Raw genomic sequence first — 9,146 nt, 5'->3', positions numbered from 1 at the left:
AACTCCTGGTCAAGCACATCGACTCATCGAAAAAACCCATGTTTTACAATGCTCAGAAAAAGATGTTGGAAGGTTTTGAGAACCTGAGGGTTAGATGATTTTATATCACCATTAAAATGATTAATCAACACAAAATGACAGCAAAACACATGGAATAGTGATCAGACTACATTTGATGTGTTATAGGCATACATAGAGCAGACGCTGACAACTAAACTACTGGAGTCATTGAAGCGGTCCCTGAAGACCCCTAACAGTTTATCTCTCCCAGGTAAATGACAAGTTCCTCTATTCTATTTTAGACCTGTTGTGTTCTGTATCCCCTACCTGACTTTTGACTGAAGGTTATGCTTGTGATTTACAGATGTCAGTGAGCAGTTGAAAAACATGGAGATCTACAAGATGTTGGCTCTAAGAGATCGCACAAGCTGAATCTGACTGCTGAGAAGAGTCATAAAGCAATAGTAGTGACATGATGGTAAACCATTCAAAACCCTTGGCTATAAAAATGTATCCCATTTTCAGTAGCTTATTAATCAGTTGTTGTTAGTATTGCCATAGTTATTAATCTTATGTTGGCTGGCGGGATGAACGTGGTATAAGCAGGATAAACATTTTGGGTCTACAAGTGCTCTGATAAAAATTCAACTTTGCATAAGATGTACCATGATGCTCAGAGAACTCATAGCTCCTAGGTGTTGATCTTTTACATATTCAATACTAAATGTGTTGATCCCGACATATTTTATACTCAATGTGTTGATCCCGACATATTCTATACTATATTTCTATTATTTCCTTTTTTATTCCTTTTTTACTATTTAGCAAGTAAGTAAGCATTTCACTGTCAATTCTACACCTGTTGTATTTGGCGCATGTGGCAAGTAAAATGTGATTTGATATTTGTGATGTATCATACATTGTGTAATAATAATACAGTTATTGATTGATTTTATTACAATAATGTATGTATTACTGTACATTGTATTATTATACATTGAAGTAACGAGATTATCACCTCAATTGTAAACACAAACACTCCCCTAAGTATTTATTTGGACAGCTAAGCGAAAACATACATTTTGCTAATCTCAATGTAGGAAGACAGGGAGGCCCCCTCACCGGGAAAGAAGCTCATATTATATACATAATGATGATCCTGATGACTCAGATGGAGATAACTTTAGCTCTGAGATGTTAAACAGCAACAGCACATGGGCCCCCAGCACTTCCTCAAGAGGAATTGCTAGCAGTTTCGATCTGAACTCTGACAGATCGCTACAGGAAGTTGAGTTAACGCAACCACAACCAGTACCCATGGCAACCTTACTTCAGTCTGATGTGCAGAGAGAACTGAAAATACTACAGACAGTGTTTCCTAAAAGAGAGACAGGTGAAAAAGATATAGACTACCTGTCTAGAGTTAAACTACCTGTCTAGACACTTATAGTGAGAGAGATGTGAGAATTAGAGGGAGCATATCTAACATCACACAGGGAGAATTACACAAAATATGACTAGGCCCCCGGCACATAGACTATTGCAGCATAGATACAGGAGACTGAGACAGGGATAACCAGGCAGGATATAACCCCATCCACTTTGGAAAGCACAGCCCCTACACCAACAAAGGGATATCAACAGGCCTCTAACTTACTACCCTGAGACAAATATAGCCCACGAAGATCTCCCCACTGCATGAGGACAGGAAAGATGGAAGAGCGACAGCAAGCCAGTGATTCAGCACCGTCTGCAGACCTGTTGGGGCAGTATGCAATCTGAAGTGGGTCTAGGGTGGTCGGTAAGGTGGAGGTGATATGATCCTTGACTAGTCTCTCAAAGCACTTCATGATGACAGAAGTGAGTGCTACGGGAGGTAGTCATTTAGTTCAGTTATATTTGCCTTCTTGGGTACAGGAACAATGGTAGCCATCTTGAAGCATGTGGGGACAACAGACTGGGATAGGGAGCGATTGAATATGTCCGTAAACACACCAGCCAGCTGGTCTGCGCATGCTCTGAGGACACGGCTAGGGATGCCATCTGGGCCAGCAGCCTTGCGAGGGTTAACACATTTATTCACGTCGGCCACGGAGAAGGAGGAGCCGCAGTCCTTGTTAGCGGGCCGCGACGGTGGCACTGTATTATCTTCAAAGCGGGCAAAGAAGGTGTTTAGTTTGTCTGGAAGCTTGACATCTGTGTCTGTGACGTGGCTGGTTTTCTTTTTGTAGTCCATGATTTCCTGTAGACCCTGCCACATACGCCTCATGTCTGAGCCATTGAATTGCGACTCCACCTTGTCCCTGTACCGGCATTTCGCTTGTTTGATTGCCTTGCGGAGGGAATAACTATGCTGTTTATATTCAGCCATATTCTCAGACCTCTTTCCATGTTTAAACGTGGTAGTTCGCTCTTTCAGTCATGAGTGAATGCCACCACCCATCCAGGGTTTCTGGTTAGGGTAGGTTTTAATAGTCACAGTGGGTACAACTTCTCCAATGCACTTCTTTATAAACTCACTCACCGAGTCAGCGTATAGGTCGATGTTCTTCTCTGGACATATTCCAGTCCACGTGATCAAAACAATCTTGAAGCATGGCTTCTGATTGGTCAGACCAGCGTTGAATGGTTCTTGTCACTGGTACATCCTTTTTGAGTTTCTGCCTATAAGACAGTAAGAGCAAGATGGCGTCGTGGTCGGACTTGCCGAAGGGAGGGCGGGGGAGGGCTTTCTATGAATTGCGGAAGTTAGAGTAGCAGTGGTTCGAACGTATTGCTCCTGGGCGTGATGCATTCAATATGCTGATAGAATTTAGGTAGCCTTGTTCTCAAATTTGCTTTGTTAACCTGTTGGTGCTAGGGGGCAGTATTTGCACGGCCGGATAAAAAATGTACCCGATTTAACCTCTTGAATGTCTCATCCCGTTAGCGGGATCATTTTCCAGCGAAAACTCCTAGCGACATTAGCATAACGAAATTCAATATTTTTTTTTTTTCAAATATAGGGCTGTCTCATATCGTTTTATAGATACACCTCTCTTGAATCGACCCTCGTTGTCCGATTTCAAAAAGGTTTTACAGGAAAAGCACAATATTAGATTATGTTAGAGGAGTACTTTGTAAAAATCGCATCATATGAATTTTCCAACCAAGCACACGCATCACATATAGCCAAAAAACAGCTAAATGCAGCACTAACCTTTTACAAACTTCATCAGATGACACACCTAGGACATCATGTTACACACAGCATGCAATCTTTTGTTCAATAAAGGTCATATTTCTATATAAAAACAGCATTTTACATCGGCACCTGAGGTTGACTAACTATTTTCCCATATAATGCGTCCCGGGAAACACTGCTACAATTTTATAAATTACTATTCGAAAACGATTTTTTTAATATATATTGTCAATCTAAGATTTATAGATGAATATCTCTTGAAAACACCAGTCAAAACAGATTTTAAATTAACTTTACAGGGTAATCACACTTTGAGATCAAATGGGATGCGATACCCAGAAATTGAGCTCGAAAACCTAGCTCGGCGCCATCTTTGAACATTTGAGCACGTAACATCTGATATTGTATAATATCGCCAATAATCCCTCACCTTTAGTTGTCTTCATCAGAAATCCCTTCCCGATGTCCCAGGTCCATGACAAATGTATTTTCGGTCGAAAAAGTCCATGCTTTATGTTCCATTAGCTTCCTCTTGTTAGCGCGTCCTAAGGCTGTAATCAAAAGTCGATCCGTGGGCGGCAGCTGTCTAACGCAAAATGACTGTTTACGGTAAGTTAGGGTCGTTCAAACATGTCAAACGTTGTATCAAGAAATCGTCAGGGCCTGTTTCAACAAGAAAGCCAATCAGATTCAAGTGGGACGATTTCATTGTGTTTCAAAAAACTTCCAAAGGTGGGGGCAGACACGGCCGCCAACGTCACAATGCTCATGGCCCTCCGACTGTGACCAATTGCCACATCGTCTCTTTCACTGAGTTTCTACCGTAGAACCCTCAAAACACTTTGTAAAGACTGGGGACATCTAGTGGAAGCACTGGAAAGTGCTCAATTATCATTTTTTTACGTTGTGATTTATAGGTAAGGCTGTGAAGTCGAGTCCACAATTCAGATTTCCACTTCCTGGTTCAATCGGTCTCGGGGTTTTGACTGCCATACGAGTTCTGTTATACTCACAGACACCATTCAAACAGTTTTAGAAAATTTAGGGTGTTTTCTATCCATATAAAATAAGTATATGCATGTCTTAGCTTCTGACTTTGATTAGTAGGCCGTTGAAAATGGGAACGATTTTTTTCCAAAATGCGCTGTGGCGCCCCCTATCCTAGGGGAACGGCAAGAAGTTAAACTGGTTACTACTCTTGCCCAGAAACGAGAATATGCATATAATTAGTAGATTTGGATAGAAAACACTCTAAAGTTTCTAAAACTGTTTGAATGGTGTCTGTGAGTATAGCAGAACTCATATGGCAGGCCAAAAACTGAGAAGATTCCATACAGGAAGTGCCCTGTTTGACAATTTGTTCTCCTTCTGTGGCATCTCTATCAAAAATACAGCATCTCTGCGTGACATTTTCTAAGGCTTCCATTGGCTCTCAGAAGGCACCAGAAAGTGGAATGACGTCTCTGCAGTCTCTGGGCGAAAAACAGCAGGAGTTTTTGTTACTGGTCAGGCAGGGAACAATGACACTGGAGTGCACGTCCACGAGAGGACTCCATGTTTTTCTTTCAGTCTTTGAACGAATACAACGTCGCCCGGTTGGAATATTATCGCTATTTTAGGAGAAAAATTGCATAAAAATGTATTTTAAACAGCGTTTGACATGCTTTGAAGTACTGTAATGGAATATTTAGAAAATATTTGTCACGAAATGCGCCCGCGCGTCACCCTTCGTATAGTTACCTGAACGCATGAATAAAACGGAGCTATTTCAATATAACTATGGATTATTTTGAACCAAAACAACATTTGTTGTTGAAGTAGAAGTCCTGGGAGTGCATTCTGATGAAGAACAGCAAAGGTAATCCAATTTTTCTTATAGTAAATCTGAGTTTGGTGAGGGCCAAACTTGGTGGGTGTCAAATTAGCTAGCCTTGATGGCCGGGCTATCTACTCAGAATATTGCAGAATGTGCTTTCGCCGAAAAGCTATTTTAAAATCTGACACCGCGATTGCATAAAGGAGTTCTGTATCTATAATTCTTAAAATAATTGTTATGTATTTTGTGAACGTTAATCGTGAGTAATTAATTAAATTCACCGGAAGTTTGCGGTGGGTATGCTAGTTCTGAACATCACATGCTAATGTAAAAAGCTGGTTTTTGAAATAAATATGAACTTGATTGAACAAAACATGCATGTATTGTATAACATAATGTCCTAGGAGTGTCATCTGATGAAGATCATCAAAGGTTAATGCTGCATTTAGCTGTGGTTTTGGTTTTTGTGACATGTAGGCTTGCTTTGAAAATTGATGATTTTTGGCAGGGTACTCTCCTGACATAATCTAATGTTTTGCTTTCGCTGTAAAGCCTCCCACCTTGCCCAGGGAGGTTAAAATCCCCAGCTACAATGAATGCAGCCTCAGGATATATGGTTTCCAGTTTACATAGAGTCCAGTGGAGTTCCTTGAGGGCCGTCTTGGTTTCTGCTTGAGGGGGAATGTACACAGCTGTGACTATAACTGACGAGACTTCAGCTGTGACTATAACTGACGAGACTTGAAATGGCCGGCATTTGATTGTAAGGAATTCTAGGTGAGCAGAAGGACTTGGGTTCCTGTATGTTGTTATGATTGCACGATGAGTTGTTAATCATGAAGCATACACCCCCCCTTCCTCTTCCCAGAGAGGTGTTTCTCTATCGGCGCAATGCATGGAAAAGCCCGGTGGCTGAACCATGTTTCTGTGAAACAGAGAATTTACGCTCTCTACTGTCTCTCCGGAAGGCAACCCTTGCGCGAATTTCGTCTACCTTGTTGTCAAGAGACTGGAAATTGGCGTGTAGTATACTTGGAAACGGTGTCCGATGTGCACGTCTACGGAGCCTGCCGTTGTTTTGGGTCGGCTACTGGGAATAGATCCATTGTCTTGGGTGGTGTTCCGAACAAAGGATCCTCTTCCGGAAAGTCTTCTTCCTGGTTGTAATGTTGGTAAGTTGACATTGCTCTTATAGCCAATAGTTCTTCCCGGCTCTATGTAAGAAGACTTACGATTTCCTGGGGTATCAATGTAAGAAATAATACATAAAAAACTAAATACTCCATAGTTTCCTAAGAACTCGAAGCGAGGCGACCATGTCTGTGGGCACCATCATGCTGATTTGATTTGATTAAATAACTTTAGTGTTTTCATTGATCCGAAGGCCTGGCAGTTCTGTGCAGACTCAGGACAACTGAGTTTTGGAGAAATAGCCATATTCAAGGAAGAGTCCGTCATTTGTTTTCTAATGATCATGATTTTTTTGTTGAAGAAGTTCTTGAAACCATCACTGCTGAAGTGAAGGTCAACCTCACTTGCGGAATGCTGCTTTTTAGTTAGCTTTGCGACAGCATCAACATTTCATTTTGGATTGTTTTTGTTCTCCTCAATCAGGTTGGAAAAATAGGCTGTTCGGGGAGCAGTGAGGGCTTTTCGATATTGCACGGTACTGTCTTTCCAAGCAAGTCGAAAGAGTTCCAATTTGATGGAGCACTTCAGGGCTTGGGTATTTTCTGTATACCAGGGAGCTAATTTCTTGGTACACATTGTTTTTGTTTTTAATGGTGGCGACTGCATCTAGGGTATTGAGCGAGGATAAGTTTAGATCCTCGGTTAGGTGGTTAACCTCTCTAGGGTAGGTGGCACCAAATCGTCCCACCTACGTAACAGCCAGTGGAATCCTGTGGCGCGTTATTCAAATACCTTAGAAATGCTATTACTTCAATTTCTCAAACATATGACTATTTTACAGCATTTTAAAGACAAGACTCTCGTTAATCTAACCACACTGTCCGATTTCAAAAAGGCTTTACAACGAAAGCAAAACATTAGATTATGTCAGCAGAGTACCCAGCCAGAAATAATCAGACACCCATTTTTCAAGCTAGCATATAATGTCACAAAAACCCAGAAGACAGCTAAATGCAGCACTAACCTTTGATGATCTTCATCAGATGACAACCCTAGGACATTATGTTATACAATACATGCATGTTTTGTTCAATCAAGTTCATATTTATATCAAAAACCATCTTTTTACATTAGCATGTGACGTTCAGAACTAGCATACCCCCCGCAAACTTCCGACGAATTTACTAACAATTTACTAAATTACTCACGATAAACGTTCACAAAAAACATAACAATTATTTTAAGAATTAAATAGCCCATAGAGGTTAACTGGGAGTCTTGTGAGTGCAATCATACGAAGATCATCAAAGGTAAGTGATTCATTTTATTGCTATTTCTGACTTTCGTGACTAATCTACTTGGCTGATAACTGTATGTAATGTTTTGTGTGCTGAGCGCTGTCCTCAGATAATCGCATGGTTTGCTCTTGCCATAAAGCCAGGTTGGCCAGGTGGGATGCTACCGTCCCAGGTACCTATAAGAAGTTAATGGTTCACTGTCTCAGGCAAAACCAATGAGTTGTGGCGTTTCGCAGGGGAGCGAGCTTGGGCCTCTGCTGTTTTTATTGTATATTAACGATATGAAAGATGCTTGTTCTTGCCATCTTTTTCTTTATGCGGATCACTCTACACTTCTGGTGTCTCACAAAAGTAAAACTATGTTGGAGAGCATACTTAGCACAGAGCTTACTAACATTAGCAAATGGCTTGGAGATAATAAGCTATCTCTGCACTTAGGGAAAACTGAAATTATTTTTGGATCCAGACCTAAATTGTGTAGGTCGTCTGAAATCAGAGTGGAGTTAGGGGGTGAGGTGCTGACTACTAAAACCTCTGTTAGCTACTTGGGATGTATCCTTGATGGAAGCTTGGGAGGTGTGAGCATGGCCAATAAAGTGCTAGGGAAGGTTAATGACATGACTAAGTGTTTTGCTAGAAAGTCCAAGCTGCTTGATAAGGACTCCATGAAAGTACTAGCTACTACCCTCATTCAATGCTATTTTGACTATGCTATTACTTCCTGGTTTGAGGGCTTATCTAAACTTATGAAGGGGAAGCTACAGATAGCCCAGAATAAGCTGACCAGGGTAGTATTGAAGGTGAGTCCACGTACTCACATAGGCAGGAGCTGCTTTCAGGAATTAATCTAGCTGCCTGTTGAGGCTAGGTTGTCCCAGATTAGACTAGGTTTGGTTTACAGGAGTATTTATGGTCCTGCGCCCAAATATCTAAGTGATTACTTTCCTCGTGTTAGGGATACACACAATCACAGCACCAGATGAGGTGTTGCTGATGTGTGCTTATACAGGTTCAGGAGTAATGCTGGGAAAGGTACTTTCTTGTACTGGAGCCTCAGAATGGAATGAGTTGCCTCTGCCCATAAAAACAACATCTTCTCTGGGCAGCTTTAAAAATAAAGTAAAAATATGTTTTGATGTCTTCTGTGACCATATGAATAACCCCTGTGATGTAACTGGAATGATGAGATAGATGTTTTTCTTTGTTTTTGTTTTATTATTTCACTGCCATACTGTGTTCGATTTTGTCTAGCCATCTTGTGTCAAGAGGACCACAATGGAAATAAGTCCCAGACTTTATTGTGTGTTATCCTCCATGATTTTATTCATGTGCATGTACAGCTTTTTCAAGTTTTATGTGTGCTTGTTTTTTAAAATGGTCGAATTAATAAACTAAACTAAACTAAAAATAATAATGCAAAAAGTAATGCAAAATACTGCAAAAAGTTTTTGCATTATCCCCCAGTCTTTGCTTCGGGGAAGGATACACTTTTGATTTTGCAGAATCGAGAGTGAAAGTAAAAAGTGTTCAACACACATGTGCCTGTGTGTGAGAGTGAGTGAGAAAGTGACAGAGCGAGTGAGAGAGAGAAAAAGAGAAAGAGATAGAGTCTTAGTCAGTTTAGCGGGCAAAATAGCAGAACACCATAAAGGATTGACGAAGATGGGTATCATCATTTCTTGAGCACCTTTTTTCAATGTAAGAACATAATCTATTT

At 40.8% G+C, this 9,146-nt stretch overlaps 1 protein-coding gene across 1 annotated transcript in view; it reads left to right on the top strand.

Annotated features, from left to right (window-relative positions):
• The first annotated feature begins 8,965 nt into the window (after positions 1-8,965).
• The window catches only part of LOC115206360 (nuclear GTPase SLIP-GC), a 34,918-nt gene continuing 34,737 nt past the window's right edge, over positions 8,966-9,146 (top strand). Inside the window, exon 1 of the mRNA XM_029773213.1 lies at positions 8,966-9,127. The gene's annotated coding sequence lies outside the window, so the exon portion shown is untranslated. The remainder of the gene's footprint in view (positions 9,128-9,146) is intronic.

The sequence above is a fragment of the Salmo trutta genome, chromosome 1 (genome assembly GCF_901001165.1).
Source record: "Salmo trutta chromosome 1, fSalTru1.1, whole genome shotgun sequence".
Taxonomy (NCBI): Eukaryota; Metazoa; Chordata; class Actinopteri; order Salmoniformes; family Salmonidae; genus Salmo; species Salmo trutta.
The sequence above is the reverse complement of the archived record's forward strand: the minus strand, read 5'-3'. Positions and strand labels throughout refer to the sequence as shown.